Consider the following 19,727-nt stretch of genomic DNA (forward strand, 5'->3'; position numbering starts at 1 on the left):
TAATAATAATAACGATACCGTACAATCGGAGAATCTACGGCTCTGTACACGCGCAGAATGCGGAGCTCCCACCGACACGTCCCACCTCTTCAGTGCTCTGGCGGCAACTGAACTTTCGAGATTGCGTGACGTCATACGCAAGACGCCCTCACGGAGGCGCTTAGTTGTCCTTAGCATTGCCTGCTTGGGAGTTTTTAGGTGTCTAAGTTAATGCCTGCAGCAACTGTGATCTCTCTGCTCTACTTCCTCCCAACCTGTTCCCGTTCAAAGCAGGCGGAGCTGTTTACGGGAAGGATCGTAATACATGCGATACTGAAAGGGGGTGTGACCTGAGCGCTTCTTCTGAGGGGTGAGTACGGAGGTCAGCAGGCGGGGCTTTATGATGTACTGGAGTGGCAGGGCCTCTTTATAGTTTCAGTATCGCACAGTGGCTGCTTTATTTCAGCACACGTAAACTATCACAGAAAATAAATACAAATATTTTGAATTCTGAAGCCGCATTTCCCCTTTAGTAAGGAAAGCGTGGTAATTAATTAAACGAACTACATTTCCCAGCATGCTTCAGCGCCACTTCCGCCCTTCTGTCTATGGCGGTTGTTTCCAAGTGTCTCTCTTGCGACGGCCATTTTGTCATAGTCCAAATGTGTCATTGCAATGAAGCGTGGCTTCTTAAATATGGCCGCTGCAGGTCTTAATGGATTAGGCAGTGCGGACACCGAGGTGATGTGAAGTCCTGCCGAGGGCTGTCAGGAGGGAGGGCCGGTAAGATGTGGAGGGGGTGACCCCGGAGAGGCAGGTGAGGTGAGAAGGGGACATACGGGGCTGGTGTCAGAGGCCAGTCATGTGTCTCCTCACACACTGTGCGTCATACCAGGACACAGGTCAGTCACAGGTCTGTAGAACTGCAGATCTGACCATACACCATACAATCTGGTTGTATGATCTCATCACCTGTACACTGAGCTCTACGGATATCGTACAGTCAGATTACAGCTCCCCATACAGGATACAGTCTGGTTGTATGATCTTCTTTAGAGATAAAAGTATGTAGTTCAAGATCCCGCCTGATTGGATATTAACTGGATTGTTCAGACACCCCCAGATACACATTTCCCAAGAGCTCTTCCCTGCACATCCACAGATCTACATCCCAAGAGTACTTTCTATACATCCCCCCCAGAACTGCATCTCCAAAGAGCCCTTTCCCTACACACCCTCGGATCTACGTCTCCTAAGAGCCCTTTCCCTACACACCCTCGGATCTACCATCTCCCAAGAGCCTTTTCCTCCACACCCTCGGATCTACCATCTCCCAAGAGCGCTTTCCCTACACACCCTCAGATCTACGTCTCCCAAGAGCTCTTTCCCTCCACACACTCAGATCTACGTCTCCCAATAACCCTTTCCCTCCACACACTCGGATCTACGTCTCCGAAGAGCCCTTTCTCTACACACCTTCGGATCTACCATCTCCCAATAGCCCTTTCCCTACACACCCTCAGACCTACGTCTCCCAAGAGCCCTTTACCTATGCACCCCTGATCTACATCCCTCAAGTACCCTTTGCTTACCCAACCCCAGAACTACAAGTCCCAAGAGCCCCTCCCAGCACACCCACAGATCTACATCTCCCAAGAGTATGGGCAGGCTCTTGTGAGTCACAGCAGCAGAATTGTTTTTCCTGGAAAGAAATGAATGTGTGTATATGAAGGACAGAGAGGGGAGCTGGGTGAGGAGTCGTCCTGTAGCTCAGCAGGCAGGGCTTTGTGGAAACACAAAGAAAGTGGAAATCCAGGTAGGTGAGAACTCTGTACTAATGGATCCACTCCTAAAGAGCTGAAGGTCAACATGGCAAAGACAAAGATCTTTCCTCACATTTCTCTACCGTCCTCTGAGGTTTCATCGTAGTCACATGACCACCACGTCCCCCTCTTTCACACCAGCACCGAGGAATAGGGCTCAGCAGCTTCCGGTCCTAGAAGCTGTCACCTTGACTTGGGCTTGCACACTTGTACCGGCTCCTTTCCTGGACTGAAATCGCTCTGATTTCACTGCACACTGTGAGCTTCCCACCGTGTGCATTAGAAGCTGCAGCAAGTCCAAAAGAATCCTCCTAGCTAGAGGATGTCCAGCGTCATCCGGCACTTTCCTCCCCAGCCTGACTGTCCCTGTCCCGCCTCTTTCATTCATTGGATTTCATTCCTTTTAATCATGGAGGCTCATGATGTTACATGGGCCTTACCTAGGGCAGGGCTTGACAAATTTGCTTTGAATCTAGGAGCCAGCTAAAAAAGGTTAGGAGCCAATTTTTTTTTTTTTTTTTTTTTTACATACTGTCACCCTAGCAGTACAGTGTCACCATGGTGACACTACTACTTGTGGGGGGTGATGAATATTTTTTTTTTTTACACTGATTGCTTTTACACCCATAAAGGCTGTAAAAGCAATCATTTCTCCTTCTCTCTTGCAGCCTTTGAGAACTACTGTGTGAGCTGTGATTGGTCACAGCTTGTCACATGGTACAAGGCTGTTGTGAATAGCCTTCTACCATGTGATCTCTGTGATCATTCACAGATTTCACACGTAGTAAGCAATGATGTCAGAAGTGACATCTTACTTACTCTGCATGTGATCAGTGATTGGCCAATCTCTGCAAGTTCCTGTACGACGATCAGTGTTCCACTGTGTCCCAGGGAGCGCGCACAATCAGGGTGCGGGGAGGCCATTTAGAAATGGCTACCCGCCTCTGCACTGCCACCATCCGGCCGTTTATATACAATGGCTGGACAGGAGGTGGTTACCCGATATGTGCTATAGGGTGCATTGCCATGCAGCACACGTACACGGAAAAAACAACGCATGTAATAAATAACACACATGGCCTAACACGGCCTTACAATGCACTGAAACTCAGGTCCATTTGCCCTTACGGGGAGCTGGAATAAAATAGGTATTTGTTATCCTAGGAATCCTTTTGGAGGGCACACGTGACCTTGGATAGGCAAGTTTGATACAAATTGTGTCACCGTGCCACAAAAAAAAGAACATGTAAAACTGTCAATGGGCCCTTATGGATCGGACCAAATGGATCAGTGCAACCTCTCTCCAAAAACTTCTGTCCAAACTGTGGGACAATCAGAACTGTTGACGTTGAATGTCTTTGAAAGATGACGGCCTTGACTGTCTTGATGAAACGGAGGCTCAGGACTAATACGGAATTCCAGCATGGTCATTAGAAAGTTGGGGAACAATTCCAACCATCCAAAGTGTTGATGTAATAATGATTTTCGGGCTGCTAAATTCCTTGTTTGATCTCACAGCCGGGATACTCGAGCTGATTCTGGTCTCTGTCATCCATATCATATTTGTAGATTCCTACAATGCTCAAAGGTGATAAGTTGAAACTAAACTTTGGGAGATGTAAATTCTGTATATTATGGAAGCTCCGTATTTATTTATGCATCAGATTTTTTTTTTTTTTTCAAATATAGGCACTGTAAATACTTGAATTTGGCCTCTTGCAATCCCCCTGTACAGCAGAGTGCAGACTGGGAGAGGGTGAAGCAGCACACGATGCCAATCAATTATATTGCAATACTTCTATATTAACAAGGTCTTGTTGATGAGAGGAGAGAGCATAGTAATAGAGAGGTGAGCTCCTTACTGTGCCGCTTTCCCCTTTCACTGTCCAGACACAGGCTTGAGGAGGAACAAGACCTTAGGGGTTACCTAAAGTGTTACTAAAACTACAACAGTAAAAATCAGTCTGTATATGCAGTAAAGCATGCTTGTTATACTCCCTGTGGAATCTAAGGGGTAATCCTCTGCATAGGGTAAAAAGGATGTTTGATCCTGTCTTCTCTGATCCTCCCCTTCTACTGTCCCCAATCCATCTGCTGATAGAACAAAGCCGGGGGTAAGCTGCACATGATCCCTTTGGTGTGTATTGCTAGAGTTTGTTTTTTTTTTTTTTGGGGAGAGTGCATGTTATCAGCACAGGGCCAATCGGCGCTGTTCAGACACAGGGTCAGCGGTCCTACAGCCTCATAGAACAATCCTCCTACAGGCTTTAACTAGTGCTCTGCTGGACACTGATAAAAGTCACAAGACTGCTATATACAGCTGATGAGGAAAGGTATTTAGCAGTTTGTATTTATGAAAATAATAGCATTTTCATGTTCTGTGTACTGTGGGAGGCCAGATACAGTGAATGCAGGGGCCTAGGAGACCAGATATAGTGAATGCAGGGCCCTGGGAGATCAGATATAGTGAATGCAGGGCCCTGGGAGATCAGATATAGTGAATGCAGGGCCCTGGGAGATCAGATATAGTGAATGCAGGGTCCGGGGAGACCAGATATAGTGAATGCGGGGTCCTGGGAGACCAGATATAGTGAATGCAGGGTCCTGGGAGACCAGATATAGTAAATGCAGGATCCTGGGAGACCAGATATAGAGAATGCAGGCTCCTGGGAGATCAGATATAGTGAATGCAGGGTCCTGGGAGACCAGATATAGAGAATGCAGGGACCTGGAAGACCAGATATATTGAATGCAGGGTCCTGGGAGATCAGATATAGTGAATGCAGGGTCCTGGAAGACCAGATATAGTGAATGCAGGGTCCTGGGAGACCAGATAAAGTGAATGCAGGCTCCGTGGAGAACGGATATAGTGAATGCAGGGTCCGGGGAGACCAGATATAGTGAATGCAGGGTCCTGGGAGACCAGATATAGAGAATGCAGGGTCCTGGAAGACCAGATATAGAGAATGCAGGGTCCTGGAAGACCAGATATAGTGAATGCGGGGTCCTGGGAGACCAGATATAGTGAATGCAGGGTCCTGGGAGACCAGATATAGTAAATTCAGGATCCTGGGAGACCAGATATAGAGAATGCAGGCTCCTGGGAGATCAGATATAGTGAATGCAGGGTCCTGGGAGATCAGATATAGTGAATGCAGGGTCCTGGAAGACCAGATATAGTGAATGCAGGGTCCTGGAAGACCAGATATAGTGAATGCAGGGTCCTGGAAGACCAGATATAGAGAATGCAGGGACCTGGAAGACCAGATATAGTGAATGCAGGGTTCTGGGAGATCAGATATAGTGAATGCAGGGTCCTGGGAGACCAGATCTAGTGAATGCAGGGCCCTGGGAGACCAGATATAGTGAATGCAGGGTCGGGGGAGACCAAATATAGTGAATGCAGGGTCCTGGGAGACCAGATATAGAGAATACAGGGTCCTGGGAGACCAGATATAGTGAATGCGGGGTCCTGGGAGACCAGATATAGTGAATGCGGGGTCCTGGGAGACCAGATATAGTGAATGCGGGGTCCTGGGAGATCAGATATAGTGAATGCGGGGTCCTGGGAGATCAGATACAGTGAATGCGGGGTCCTGGGAGATCAGATACAGTGAATGCAGGGTCCTGGGAGATCAGATACAGTGAATGCAGGGTTCTGGGAGATCAGATATAGTGAATGCAGGGACCTGGGAGATCAGATATAGTGAATGCCGGGTAATGGGAAACCAGATATAGTGAATACAGGGTCCTGGCCTTAGTAACACTTTAAAGTGGTTCTAAAGGCTCAAGGTTTTTTTTTTTTTTTACCATAGTCATATCATTCTATGCATTCTGCATGCATTTTCCCACTGTCCCCCCCATACTTACCTGAGCCTGATCTCATAGGATTAAAGACAGCAGTGGGAGCCATGGGCAGGGCCAAGTAGCGCTCTGTGTGTCAGTGGACACACGAAGCACGACTTGGGAGAGAGCCCGCATGAGTGCCCCCATACCAAGCAGCTTGCTATGGGGACACTGGCAGGAGACTGGGCTGCTCTGTGCAAAACATTTCACAGAGCAGGTAAGTATAACATGTTTGTTATGAGAAAAAAAAAAATCCTTTGGTAGGTAGAACAGCTCCCATGTATATTTTTTTCTGTGTATTTAGCTGTCTGCCTGGAGTTCTCCTTTAAATGAAGAGCAAAATAGCTTCTGATTAGTACCTATAATGTGTTTGCTTGTTCTGGTCTGATTCAATATTCAGTACCGTATACATGACTTTCATGACATAAGCAAATATACTCTTATCTTTTTTTTCTTCAAACTTAGGGCCAGTTCACACCAGAAAGCAGACAGGAAAGGCGCGTTTCATGCAAATTTCCCGCACTGCAGGTGAACACGCTGCCCTTGCAAATGTATTGTTAATGGCATCCCAAATGCAGCTTGCAAACGCAGTGCATTTGCAGCCACAAAATCGCCCGGTACTGCAAGCACTGCTTTTCCCGTGGTGCAGTGCGTTTTGCAGCCTATTCAAATAAAACACACCGCAGTTAGTCAGCAAAACAGGATGATTGTTGTACGCTGCACCTTAGTGATTAGTAGAGCCACAGGGGCCCCAAAAACAGCATCTGTTTGCATACAAGGAGGGTTATTCTTCTCTAAAATTGCAGTTCTGTTCAGGGGAACACTTTTGGTATAAATAGTGATTTCTGGAGTCCTTCTCTAATCTAACATACCTTGTGTTTCTTTCACTTGCAGTGGGGCTGTGATCTACAGACGGAGCATGAGAAATATTTGGTCCGACATTGTGGGGACGTCCCTGTATTCATCATCAACTATCCATATGACCTCAAACCTTTCTACGCTCGAGGCAATGAGGATGGGCCTCAGCGTACCATTAGAACTCAATGTGACGGATCGATCACAATCAGATTACTACAGTACTTGATTAACACATTTCATTATTTCAATTTCTTATAAAATAGAATGAGCCCTTTTGCTGCTTGGGCCCTATTTTTTTTGCACACAAATGTAAAATTGTACATTTTGGGTCTGGAGAGTATTTAAAATTCCCGAACCTATATACACGGCTCAAAAAAATGAAATGAACACTTTGAAAACCCATCAGATCTCAATGGGGAACATCTCCTGCTGGATTTCTATACTGATATGGATGGGTAATGTGTTAGGAATGTAAGGATGTCTCATCGTTTGATGGAAATAAAAATTATCAACCTACAGAGGACTAAATCCAAAGACACCCCGAAAATCAAAGTGAAGAAATGATGCAGCAGGCTAGTCAATTTTGCTGAAATTTCATTGCACCAATCAGAATGGTCCTCAGTAATTTGTATGGCCCCCACGTGCTTGTATGCATGCCTGACAACGTCGGGACATGCTCCTAATGAGATGAGGGATGGTGTCCTGGGGGATTTCCTCCCAGATCTGGACCAGGGCATCACTGAGCTCCTGGACAGTCTGAGGTGCAACCTGGCGGTGTCGGATGGAGTGAAACATAATATCCCAGAGGTATTCTATTGGATTTAGGTCAGGTGAGAGTGGGGGCCATTCACTGGTATCAATTCCTTCATCCTCCAGGAACTGCCTGCATACTCTCACTACATGAGGCCGGGTATTGTTGTGCACCAAGAGGAACTCAGGACCCACTGCACCAGCGTAGTGTCTTGGAAATTCGCTTTGAACAAATTTTTCCTTACCATGAGTACTCGCAGTTGGATGCGCAGCAATGCCCCATAAAGCTGTACGAATCTCGCTTACCACGACTGCAGCTTAGCTCCATGATTCCTGCGCTTCCAACTGGTTTAGCTATCTCAGAATTGTGGGGAAATGGAGCTCCAGTTACCTAGGAATGATCACACGACACTCAGGTTGCTGTTGGAATTCACATAGAGGAAGTTTTCATTCTCAGCCTCTGGTTTTATTACAAACACACACACGCCCCCCCCCCCACGCAGGGGGGGGGGTCAGGTCAATCCCCTCCCACAGAACAATGCAATGGGGAGTGCCTATACACAGGATGTACATTCCGATTGGAGCGTAGCCTTTCCTTTTATCTATCACCAGTCCTCCCCTCCCTCCATGAGCTCTCTGAGGGAAGCAACCTTCCCCCTCCAATTAGCTCCTAGTGGTATGTAAATTCTCTGTACAGGCATCCCCTAGATTAAACAGTGTCAGTCTATATCTGAATGGGCCCGATACGATCTTTATTAAAACACATCCATCCAGATACAGTTCAGGTCGGTAATGGTTTGTAAGATATACATGAGCCTACGGCACCACTTGGCACCTTGCGGTATGAAGTCCATGTGGTACTATGCTGCTGATATGTGGATACAGGCCCGAGGCCTACCGCCGGCGGCATTCGCATCGAATGTCGCGGTGGTATACACGCCGGTCTATAAGCGCAGATCTGCCATCTTATCCATTACCGAGCTGAGTACTGTAATATATACATTGTACATGCACATGGCCCAATTGCAGCCTTCAGAGCTTTAATTAAGCCACACGAGAGACATATGAATAACACTAATATATGACACATTTAAAGTTCAACCTGTAAATACAAAATTTCCATGACAGTAGGGTCTGACAATGGGTCCAAGGATTTCGTCCCGATACCTAATGGCAGTCAGGGTGCCATTGTCTAGCATGTAGAGGTCTGTGCGTCCCCCCATGGATATACCTCCCCAGACCATCACTGACCCACCACCAAAACGGCCATGCTGAACCATGTTACAGACAGCATAACATTCTCCACGGCTTCTCCAGACCCTTTCATGTCTGTCACATGTGCTCAGGGTGATCCTGCTCTCATCTGTGAAAAGCACAGGGCGCCAGTGGTGGACCTGCCAATTCTGGTGTTCAATGGCAAATGTCAATTGAGCTCTATGGTTCTGGGCAGTGAGCACAGGGCCCACTAGAGGACGTCGGGCCCTCAGGCCACCCTCATGAAGTCTGTTGATTGTAGACCTATACAAGGCTGGACTGGGCTACCAAACTATCGCCAAGCAGCTTGCATCACCGGTCTTTTCCAGCAGTTCCCAAATGCCTGGAGGAGACCAGCAGTGCACCTGCGCAAGTGCGTTTTTTTTTTGTTTTTTTGATTGGTGGCTTGTTAGAAGGGTGGGGAAGGTAAGTCTCGAGCATTTTAATCCCACTTTAATAAAATAGAAATAAATGAAAAAGTTAGAAAATGGTTGAGGGGAGAAGGGAAAGAAGGAGTTAATTTGGGCTGATTTGGGTAGACTAAGGTTTAATAAGGGGTTGAATAGAGAAATTTTATTAAACTATTATAATTCCCATATATTTTGGCAATTTGGTGGAGTATGGTGTAAGGAGGAGTATGGAGCTGACTTGCTGATGGATCCTGCGGATAGAAGGAGAGAGGGATAACCATAAGGATCCTTTCGAGGGCTATAGAACTTCCATTGCTATTTGGATAAGGCTTAGTTATTTTGTTGCTCTGGTAAGGGGATTTATTCCTTACTTTAATAGAAGTGAACACGGTTTTTCACCTGTGTGGCACAACACATGTTTCACTTATACACTTGCACTCTAATCACCATAGAGGATTCACAAGTGTGTTTTTTGTGGAGTGCATTCACTCAAAGTTTATTTATGTAAAAGGATAATGCACTATGTTTTTTCTTTTCTTTGAGGTGATTTTGATTGTGCAAGCCTGTGGGAGGCTCTAATATTGAGATTACTGTGTGGAATCACATATTTGACAACTACAAACACTGGGGTTATAGTTTTGGACTTTAGAATTTTGGACATATTTTGATTTTTGTTTTTTTTGGATTTTGTATGTTTTTGATTTATTTTTTAGATTGAGTGGCATTTTTTGATTATCAATCCTTAAGGATTGTTGGGGTGATCCTAAAAGGCGAGTTGGCCCCTAGGGCCACGGTTTGGAAGTGAGCGAGTATTTCTGCTGTTCTGAGGATTTGGCACTAGAGTGGAGATCACCAGTTCACTTCATCACCTGCATGATTTTTGTGTTTTTTTTTTTGAAGATCACGAATATATGTTAATTGGACTTTTTTATGAGAGTTTGTTCATTTGATATATGTATGGTTAAGCACAAGAAAACATTTTTTAGTATTTGATATTTGCTTTAGTAAGGCACCGAACACTATTCATATATTTTCCCTTTGTTATAAGGGACCACGATTAAGATATCACCATGTTTATCCTGATAAGGATTTAAAAAAGGAAGATTTGTTTTCACGAAGTGTTACCACAAGTTTTGCACTTTATTGGATCCATTTGGGATCAGAGCACTGTGTGTTTACATATTGGTTTGTCACTTCATAAAAAATATTATCAGTGTCATATCACTACTATATTATTATTATTAATTTGAGTAGTAGAGCATTGTTTTGTTATAATTTAATATCATATGTTGATTTGTTAATTATTAGCGCTTCACTATTTATATAGATATTCCATATCAGTATAGATATCCAGCATGATATTTTTTCCCCATTGAGAACTGATGTGTTTTCAAAGTGTTCCTTTAATTTTTTTTTTGAGTAGAGTACTTTTGGTTCCAGGTTTGGAGGCTTCAAATACAACCATTATCCAATTTCCCATTCAATTTTCCCTCCAGACATGTAAAATCACCATTATTAGATACTCATTAAAGTATACCTAGCATCAGATTATATCATGTGAAGTGCATGCACGGTAAGTAATGTGTAAGTGTAACAATTTTTATTACCTCTGACAGAGATCACAGTAGTCCCTTTTGACCATGTTGTCATCTGCTGTTCTCTGCTGAAGGATGCAGCCATTTTTGTTCAGCCATGAGGCAGAGTCACCACAAGGGATGAGCTCAGGCATGATTGGACACAGGTCTGAACCTGCCTGAGCTATCCCGCTTGGAAGGTGTCAAAGCTGACATCCAATCATAGGTGATTTTTGCAAGCCCTGCCGTGCAGCTACACATATACACACCCCTTACATATGTGCAGCTGCGGGTGGGGAATTCCTTCATCATATGATTGTTTATAGTACAAATACATACTAAATATAGAGCCGTTTATCCAACTGTACATCCAGAGCCTCTGATTATAGACTGGATATATAAGCTTGAGGTGCAATTAACTCTTAGTGGCTACCAAACTCACCTAAACGTGGATTAAAAAAGTGTGACAAAGTCCTGGAGCTTCTTTTGGTGTGTTTGTCATGCATGGGGGGTATCCCATTCAAATGAATGGGCTGCACTATAATGTTGCATGACAAACTTGACACGGCAGTGTGAATGGGGACTAAAGGCTCCAGTCACATCAGCGTTGCCTGTGTTCTGTAGGTAGGGCAGCCCATTAATTTTAGCCTACATTCGTTTTAGCATACATTCATTTTTCAAAAACCTGGGTAAAGAAGTCCTGGATACTTTTTTTTTTAAATCACCCTAAATACCCTATATTGCCAAAAGTATTGGGACACCCCTCCATATTCTTGGATTCAGGTGTTCCAATCACCTCCATGGCCGCAGGTGTACAGTGAAGGAAATAAGTATTTGATCCCTTGCTGATTTTGAATGTTTGCCCACTCACAATACACCTACCATTCAATTTTTAGACTGATCATTTCTTTGTAACAGAGAGAATAGCAACACAAAATTTTAAAGAAATGCACGCCTGACAAATGATGCACTGATTTGCATGTTCATGAGGGAAAGAAGTATTTGATCCCCTTCACAAAACATGACTTAGTACTTGGTGGCAAATCCCTTGTTGGAGGTCAGACGTTTCCTGTAGTTGACCTCCAGGTTTGCACACATCTCAAGAGGGATTTTGGCCCACTCCTCTTGGCAGATCCTCTCCAAGTCATTAAGGCTTGGAGGCTGATGTTTGAAAATCCGTGGAGGAAGCTGAAAGTTTGAGTTGCCAATCGGATTAAGGTCAGGAGACTGGCTAGGCCACTCCAGGACCTTAATGTGCTTCTTCTTGAGCCACTCCTTTGTTGCCTTGGCCGTGTGTTTTGGGTAATTGTTATGCTGGAACACCCATCCACGACCCATTTTTAATGCCCTGGTTGAGGGAAGAAGGTTCTCACCCAAGATTTGACGGAACATTGCCCGTCCATCAACCCTTTGATGCGGTGCAGTTGTTCAGTCCCCTTAGCAGAAAAACACCCCCAAAGCAGAATGTTTCCACCACCATGTTTGACAGTTGGGATGGTGTTCTTGGGGGGCATAGGCAGCATTCCTCCTCCTCCAAACATGGCGAGATGAGTTGATGCCAAAGAGCTGGATTTTGGTCTCATCTGACGACAACACTTTCAACCAGTCCTTCTCGGCATTCAGATGTTCAGTGGCAAACTTCAGACGGGCCTGGACATGTGCTTTCTTGAGCAGAGGGACCTTCCAGGCACTTCATGATTTCAATCCTTATCGGCGTAGTGTGGTACCAATTGTTTTCTTGGTGACTGTGGTCCCAGCTGCCTAGAGATCATTCACAAGATCCTCACGTGTAGTTCTGGGATGATTCTTTACTGTTCTCATGATCATTGACACTCCACGAGGTGAGATCTTGCACGGTGCACCAGACCTAGGGAAACTGACAGTTGTTTTGTGTTTCTTCCATTTGTTAATGATTGCACCAACTGTTGACCCCTTCTCACCAAGCTGCTTGGTGATAGTTTGATAGCCCAGTCCAGCCTTGTATAGGTCTACAATCTTGTCCGGCATCCTTGGACAGCTCTTTGGGCTTTGCCATGGTGGAGAGTTTGGAATCTGATTGATTGCTCCTGTGGACAGGTGTTTTTTATACAGGTAACAAAATGAGATTAGACTCAGTCTCTTAAAGGGAGTGCTGCTAATCTCAGCTTGTTACCTGTAAGAAAGACACCTGGTAGCCAGAAATCCTGCTGAATGATAGGGGTTCAAATATGTATTTCCCTCATGAACATGCAAATCAGTACATCATTTGATAGACATGCATGTCTGCTGAATTTTTTGTTGCTATTCTGTCTCATTGTTACAATACACCGAACATTCGATTTTTTAGACCGATCATTTCTTTGCGAGTGGGCAAACATTCAAAATCAGCAGGGGATCAAATACGCATTTCCTTCACTGTATATAATCAAGCACCTAGGCATGCAGACTGCTTCTACAAACATTTGTGAAAGAATGGGTCGATCTCAGGAGCTCAGTGAATTTAAGCGTGGTCCAGTGATAGGTTGCCACCTGTGCAATAAGTCCATCCATGACATTTCCTGGCTACTAAAATATTCCACGGTCAACTGTTATAATACCACTAAGTGGAAACAACTGGGAACAAAAGCAACTCAGCCCCAAAGTGGTATGCCATGTAAAATGACAGAGCGGGGTCAGTGCATGCTGCAGCGCACAGAAGTTGCCAACTATCTGCAGAGTCAATAGCTAATGACCTCCAAACTTTGTGTGGCCTTCAGATTAGCACAACAGTGCGTAGAGCGCTTTATGGCTAGATCATTGGAGACAGATACCCTTTGATGCAACAATTTTCCTGTTTTTCCAAAACCCACTCTTCTGTTTCCCGAATCGATCTTTGTGTTGGTACCATATCAATAGGTCCCTTAGTGTCTAAAATTGAGTATTACCCCTGGGGAGTGTCTGACCATTTGCCTCTAGTGGACTGGATTATAGCTCAGCCATCGTTGACTTTTGCCCAAAGCCCCCTGGAAATTAAATGCCTTCTGGCTTCAGTTAAAACCATCCCATGATCATATTGCTACCCTGACCTCTTCTTACTTTAGTAACCATGCTCACTACTCAGCCTTCTGATATGGGAGGCATTCAAAACTTATTTACGGGGTCTTTTCATATCGGAAATTAACAGGATTTAGAAATCTTCACAATTGGTCATGGCGGCTGTGGGGAGTGAGCGGCACTAGCCTTCGGCTAGGTACCGCTCCCCGACCTCCCTGGTGACCCTTAGGAGCCGACTCACCGGAGTCTGGAGGGCCGTGGAGTGGAGCCCGGAGAGCCGGAGATGGGAGCCAGACGAGGGTCGCAGTGACGGGCCGGCCTCTCCGGTCCTTGGTGAGAGAGGGACCCGGACGGCTGGAGAGCGGAGTGACGTGGGTGTGTGACCGGCCGCGGAGGCTCTCTGGGAGAGGAGAAAGCCGGCCGGCCGCCTGATCTGACGGAGAGACGCTGGCTTACAGTTACCGGCTCTCTGATGCCCTCAACCCCCGGCTAACTACTGCCCATAATCCCCGGCTGGCTACTGTCTGTAGCCCCCGGTCTATTGCTGCCTGGGGCCCCCGGCCAGCTGACTCTTCGATTCTGGGTCAGGGAGCCCGGGAGCGCCAGGAGACCCACCCTGCATCCCTGAGACGAAGCCCAGAGGAAAAAAAAAAAAACCCAGGTACAGAGTTGGAAGCCCAGAGGAATCCCCCCCAGGACAGAGCTGCTGTGAAGACCCTCCACCCAAGCTTGGAGCCACCATCCGGGGAAGAGAAGGGTGAATGAGACCTGCTGGGGGCCTATTGTATTGTATAGTGGACTCCTGAGTGACAGTGGGGAACAAGGGGTTAAGGAGGAGAGGGGAGGATTCCCTGGGTTCAGGAGAGAAGAGACCCACGTTCCCCTAGGAGAGCACAAGTAAAACTCAGTAAACCTGTCTGGATTACAAACCATAGAGGAGAGGTATAACCCCATCTAGAGAATATAGAAGACAAAAGACTTATAGAGGATATGAAGAATAAAGGTCCTAAGGGAGCAGGGCTCAAAGGGTCTCAATCAGGCACGATAAAGAAATTTACATCACATGGAAACATTACACCAGAAAGGGCCCAAGGCGCAAGCGCCAAAGGGGAAATGGACACTAGCTCAGGAAACAGCCCGAGACTATCACTGGGTATGAACAGCAGTTGTAGCCAACAAATAGCGGATGGCTTGGGACAAAAAGAACTTGATGGTGAACTACAAATACCGAATAAGAAGGAGATGATAGAAATGTTCCAAAGTTTGGAGAAAAGGATAAAACATGAAATGACAGTAATTCGGAAAGATTTAGGGCATCTGCCAATGAGAATGGAAGAAACAGAGGAGAAAGTTAAAACCCAGGCCCAAACCATAGATAAGCTAAGGAAAAAAATAACCCATTTGGAGAAAACCCAGAAAAAACTGTTCTACAGGATGGAAATTCGAGAAAATAAAGAAAGAAGGTCTAACCTTAGGGTGAGAGGAATTCCAGAGGCAGCAAAAGGGGAAACATTAAATGAACTAGTCAAAAAAATCTTAAACTCCATAAGAGACAGACCTGAAACAGAAGTGATTGAACTGGATGGAGTTTTCAGAATAGGAAAGTTCAAACAAGATACTGAGAGGGAAAGACCGAGAGATATTGTTGTACAGTTCCAGAAATTTGGGGTCAAAAATGAGATTTGGAAGAAGATCAAGGGAAGATCGTTAATTAAATATGGAGATTTGACTGTTCAAATTTTTGCGGATTTAACACCAGAGACTCTATGGAGAAGGAGATCCCTGAGACCCCTGTTAGAGCAAATGAGAAAACAGAACGTCCAATATAGATGGGGTACTTCAGCATCTCTAATTGGCTGGAAAAATGGGGTAACAGCATACCTGAGATTCCCGGAGGAACTGAGAGATTTTTGTGATAGACTGGATCTGCAAAGAATGGAGATAACTGGGTGGGAAGAAGAAGAAGAAAAAGGAGACTCGGATGATACGGGAGGGGAGGATTGGCAGCGGGTCGGGGGGAGGGGGAGAGAGGCTCTGGGGTTGGGGAGAGGGGGGAGGGAGAAGTGAGCAAAAAAACACGCTTTTCTTTTTCTCTCTCTTGTTCCCTTGCCCCCCTAGTACCCCCCTTTTTTGAGGTGGAAGTCCCTCTGGAGGCTCCGGTTGAGGTGGGGAAGTAAAGGCTATTGCAGAGCCTTGTAGATAGAGAAAGGGGTGCTAGGGAGGTCGGAGGAAAGGTGAGCTGTCCATGGTCGGAGTCTACGCCCAATATTTTAAATCAACTGTGGAAACAGTTCCACAAATGATTTGTAGGCAGTTTATAAGCCTAAAAATGGGTAGGGGAAAAGTAAGAGAGGGGGGGTGGGGGGGGGGAGATGGGGGGAGGGGGGGAGGGGGAGTGGGGCTAATATTCTGCAAGTCATTCGGTCCTAATAGGAGGAGACGAATTAGAAGAGAGATAAATAAAATCAAGAAGGATGGAAGAAATACAGTTTATAACATATAATGTGAATGGGTTGAATTGCCCTGGGAAAAGATTTAAGTTGTTTAAAGAGTTACATCATAGGGCAATGTCAGTGGTATTTTTGCAGGAGACACATTTTGAGATAGAATCTAATGTGAAACTAAAATCCAAATATTATCCTACATGGTATTACGCTGACTCTCCAATTAAAAGAGCAAAGGGGGTGGCAATAGGATTGGCAAAAAATATGAGATTTGAGTTGGAAGATAGAAGGACTGACCCGGAAGGGAGATTCCTGTTTTTGAAAGGTAAACTACAGGGAATTGAATGCACACTAGCCAATATATATTGCCCCAACAAGAAACCTGAGATCTTTCTGAAGGGTTTGCTAAAAAAATTGATAGATTTTAAAAAAGGGCGTTTGATAATAGCAGGAGATTTGAACCTCTGTATGGACCCACAAATGGATGCAACCTCCCTTGTGCAGAGAGAAGGGGGTAGGTCCCTGAGAGCTTTGAGGAAGGTGATCCACGAGTACCAGCTGGTGGACACCTGGAGAATAATGCACATGAAGGACAGAGACTATACCTTCTTCTCTAATGCACATGAGACATACTCGAGACTGGATTACATTCTAATAGATCATCAACTCATTGAAATGCTGGTTAAAATAGAAATAGAGACAAGAACTTTTTCGGACCATGCCCCAGTCGTAATGAAAATGGGATGGGGAAAAAGGTGGACGGGAGGTTTAGGATGGAGGTTAAATGAGGCTCTTCTCTTGGACGAGGATATTGTGCAGAAGATCAGGGAAGAGATTAAGGTATATTTCCAGGAGAATGAAACAGAGGAAGTATCGACAGCTACAGTATGGGAAAGTCATAAGGTATATATAAGAGGAATCCTGATTGCGATGGGAGCAAGGAAGAAAAAAGAAAGAAGAGAGAGGGTTAGTGGACTCTTAAAGGAAATCCTGGAATTGGAGCAGATACAAAAGAAAAAAATAACAATAGAAACAAGACAGAAGTTAAGGGATAAAAAAGACGAATTAGAGAGATTGATGGAAGAGGAGAGGAGAAGAGTATATAATAAAGTATTAAGTGAAAGATATAGATGGGGTGATAGACCAGGAAAATACTTAATGAGAGCCCTGAATAAGAAGAAGAACAGGAATTATATAGAAAAGATAAAAAGCCCTAAGGGGGAGATGGTCCACTCAACTAAAGAAATTATTAAAGTATTCACGGAGTATTATAGAAAGTTGTATAACATCAGCCACCAAGGATCACCAAAAGAAATTAGGGAAGGTATTAATGAAAAAAGGAGGACATATTTAAAAAATGCGGGATTGCCAAAGCTTAGTGAAACACAACTGAACTCCTTGGATGCAGAAATTTCTCAGGAAGAAATAGAAGCAGCATTAAGAAGTACAGGGGGAGGGAAAAGCCCAGGCCCGGATGGTTATACAGTTAAGTACTATAAAAAATTTAGTGAAGTACTGTTACCAAAGTTAAAGAAATATATGAATGACTTGGGAGGTGGGATGGAGGGGAGGAGGGAATCCCTCCAGGCCCATGTAGTTCTCATCCATAAGGAGGGAAAAGATCCCTCTCAGTGCTCTAGCTATAGACCAATTTCATTATTAAACACTGATACTAAGTTGTACGCAAAGGTCCTAGCAAACAGGCTGAAAGATCTAATGCCCGAATGGATTCATGGAGACCAGGTGGGCTTTGTTCAGGGGAGAGAGGGTAGAGATAATGGCTTGAGAACTCTGATGCTTATCCAGAAAAGTAGAAAAGGGAAAGCCCCGGTAGTGCTCTTGTCAATTGATGCCGAAAAGGCGTTTGATAGAGTGGACTGGGGCTTTATGATGGACAACTTGGAAGTGTTGGGGATTGGAGAGAGAATGCGTGAATGGATAGGTAAACTATATAAGGAGCCCACCGCAATCATCACGGTAAATGGGGAAAGGTCGGAATCCATTGGGATGTCCAATGGAACAAGGCAAGGATGCCCATTGTCCCCCTTGCTGTATGTATTGACATTGGAACCCCTGCTATCAATAATAAGGAACAGTGGAGCGGTAAAGGGAATCCAGATAGAAAATATAGAACATAAAGTAGCGGCCTTTGCGGACGACCTACTGTTTTATGTAGGCAACCCCCGAATAACACTACCAAATATAATGAAGATCCTGAAGGAATATGGTGAACTATCTAATCTAAAAATTAACCCAACAAAAACTGAGATTTTGAACATTAATATACCAAAGAGCGATAAAGAAAAGCTACAAAAAGAATTCCCCTTTATTTGGAGAGAAAAAGATATAAAATACCTAGGAATAAAACTTGCTACCTCATATAAACAACTGTATAGATTAAATTATATTTCTCTGATAAATGAGATTAAGGACTAAAAAGATTAGAAGGAGGAAATCCATCATGGTTAGGACGTATGAACCTAATTAAAATGGTAATTATACCTAAAATACTCTATAGATTTCAAATGATCCTGATCAAACTCCCAGAGGCGTTTTTTAAGATAATGAGAAAAATGTTAACAAGATATATATGGAGGAATAAAAAACCAAGAGTATCATATGAAACACTAAGTAGGACTAAAGAGAAAGGGGGGATGGGACTACCTGATGTCAAGAGATATTACAAAGCAGTAATGTTAGCAAGAATTTATGATTGGACTTTTAATCATAAGGGGAAAAGTTGGGTAAAAATGGAAAATGATCTGAGTGGAATTAATTTGAGTAGGATGATATGGGTTCCAGCACACTATAGAAGAATTAAAGAGGGCACAAGCATTTACACCTTAATTGTCTTAAGGATATGGGATAATTTACATAAACACATGAAATGGGAATTCAACTCTATATTAATGCCTCTTGCAAACACAGAGTTTTTCCCCCAGGAAAAGATGAGATATCAGGGAGATGGTTTAAAAAGGAAGATATCCAATTGAGAGACATATTGGTAGAGGGGGAACTGAGAACATTTAAAGAAATAAAAGAGATGGGAGGAGATATGTTTACTAAAATAGATGAGTGGAAATATCATCAATTAAAATGTTTTATAGGAACTCTCCCAAAACCCTTGAGATTAAAAACGGAGTGGAATATGTTTGAAAGGCTATTAGAAACACGTAGAGATGGGAAACACGGTGTTACAAAAATGTATAGAATACTTACAGAACTAGACACAGACACAAAGTTAATTTTCATAACAAATTGGGAAAGAGATATGGGGGTGGGGTTAGATGAAGATCAACAGAATAAGATATTTAGATTAGTTCACGAGAGTGTTAGTATGAGAGACGTTGAGATTAACTATAAATGTTTGACACGATGGCATATTACACCGAGCACTGAGCACAGGATGAGGGGGGAGAATTCAAAAATGTGTTGGAGAGGATGTGGGGAAGAGGGCACGGTGTTTCACATATGGTGGCAATGTCCAAAAATTCAGGTTTTCTGGAAGACAATAGTCAAATTAATAGAAATAATAACTGTAAATGACATAGGATTAGACCCAACCATGTGTCTCCTACATAGTGTTGAGACAACAGTAAATAAATATAAAGAATCAGGTGTATGGTACTACTTAAGTGCAGCAAAAGGGTTGATCCCCAAGTTTTGGCGGAAGACAGAGGTACCAACGGAGGAGGATTGGATCAATAGGGTAAACCAGATTAGCAGAATGGAAAAATCTTATCATATGCAGGAAGACAGGATGAAAATATACTATTC

General features: G+C 44.2%; 1 long non-coding RNA gene across 1 annotated transcript; it reads left to right on the forward strand.

Annotated features, from left to right (window-relative positions):
- The first annotated feature begins 741 nt into the window (after window positions 1–741).
- Window positions 742–6,780, forward strand: LOC149443473 (uncharacterized). Its single transcript, XR_016306671.1, has 2 exons — window positions 742–881; window positions 6,543–6,780. It is a non-coding gene; the product is annotated as an uncharacterized LOC149443473 (long non-coding RNA).
- The last annotated feature ends 12,947 nt before the right edge of the window (window positions 6,781–19,727 follow it).

Source organism: Staurois parvus, unplaced genomic scaffold (assembly GCF_062004578.1).
Source record: "Staurois parvus isolate SC_StPar_1 unplaced genomic scaffold, SC_StPar_1.0 ptg000858l, whole genome shotgun sequence".
Classification (NCBI taxonomy): Eukaryota; Metazoa; Chordata; class Amphibia; order Anura; family Ranidae; genus Staurois; species Staurois parvus.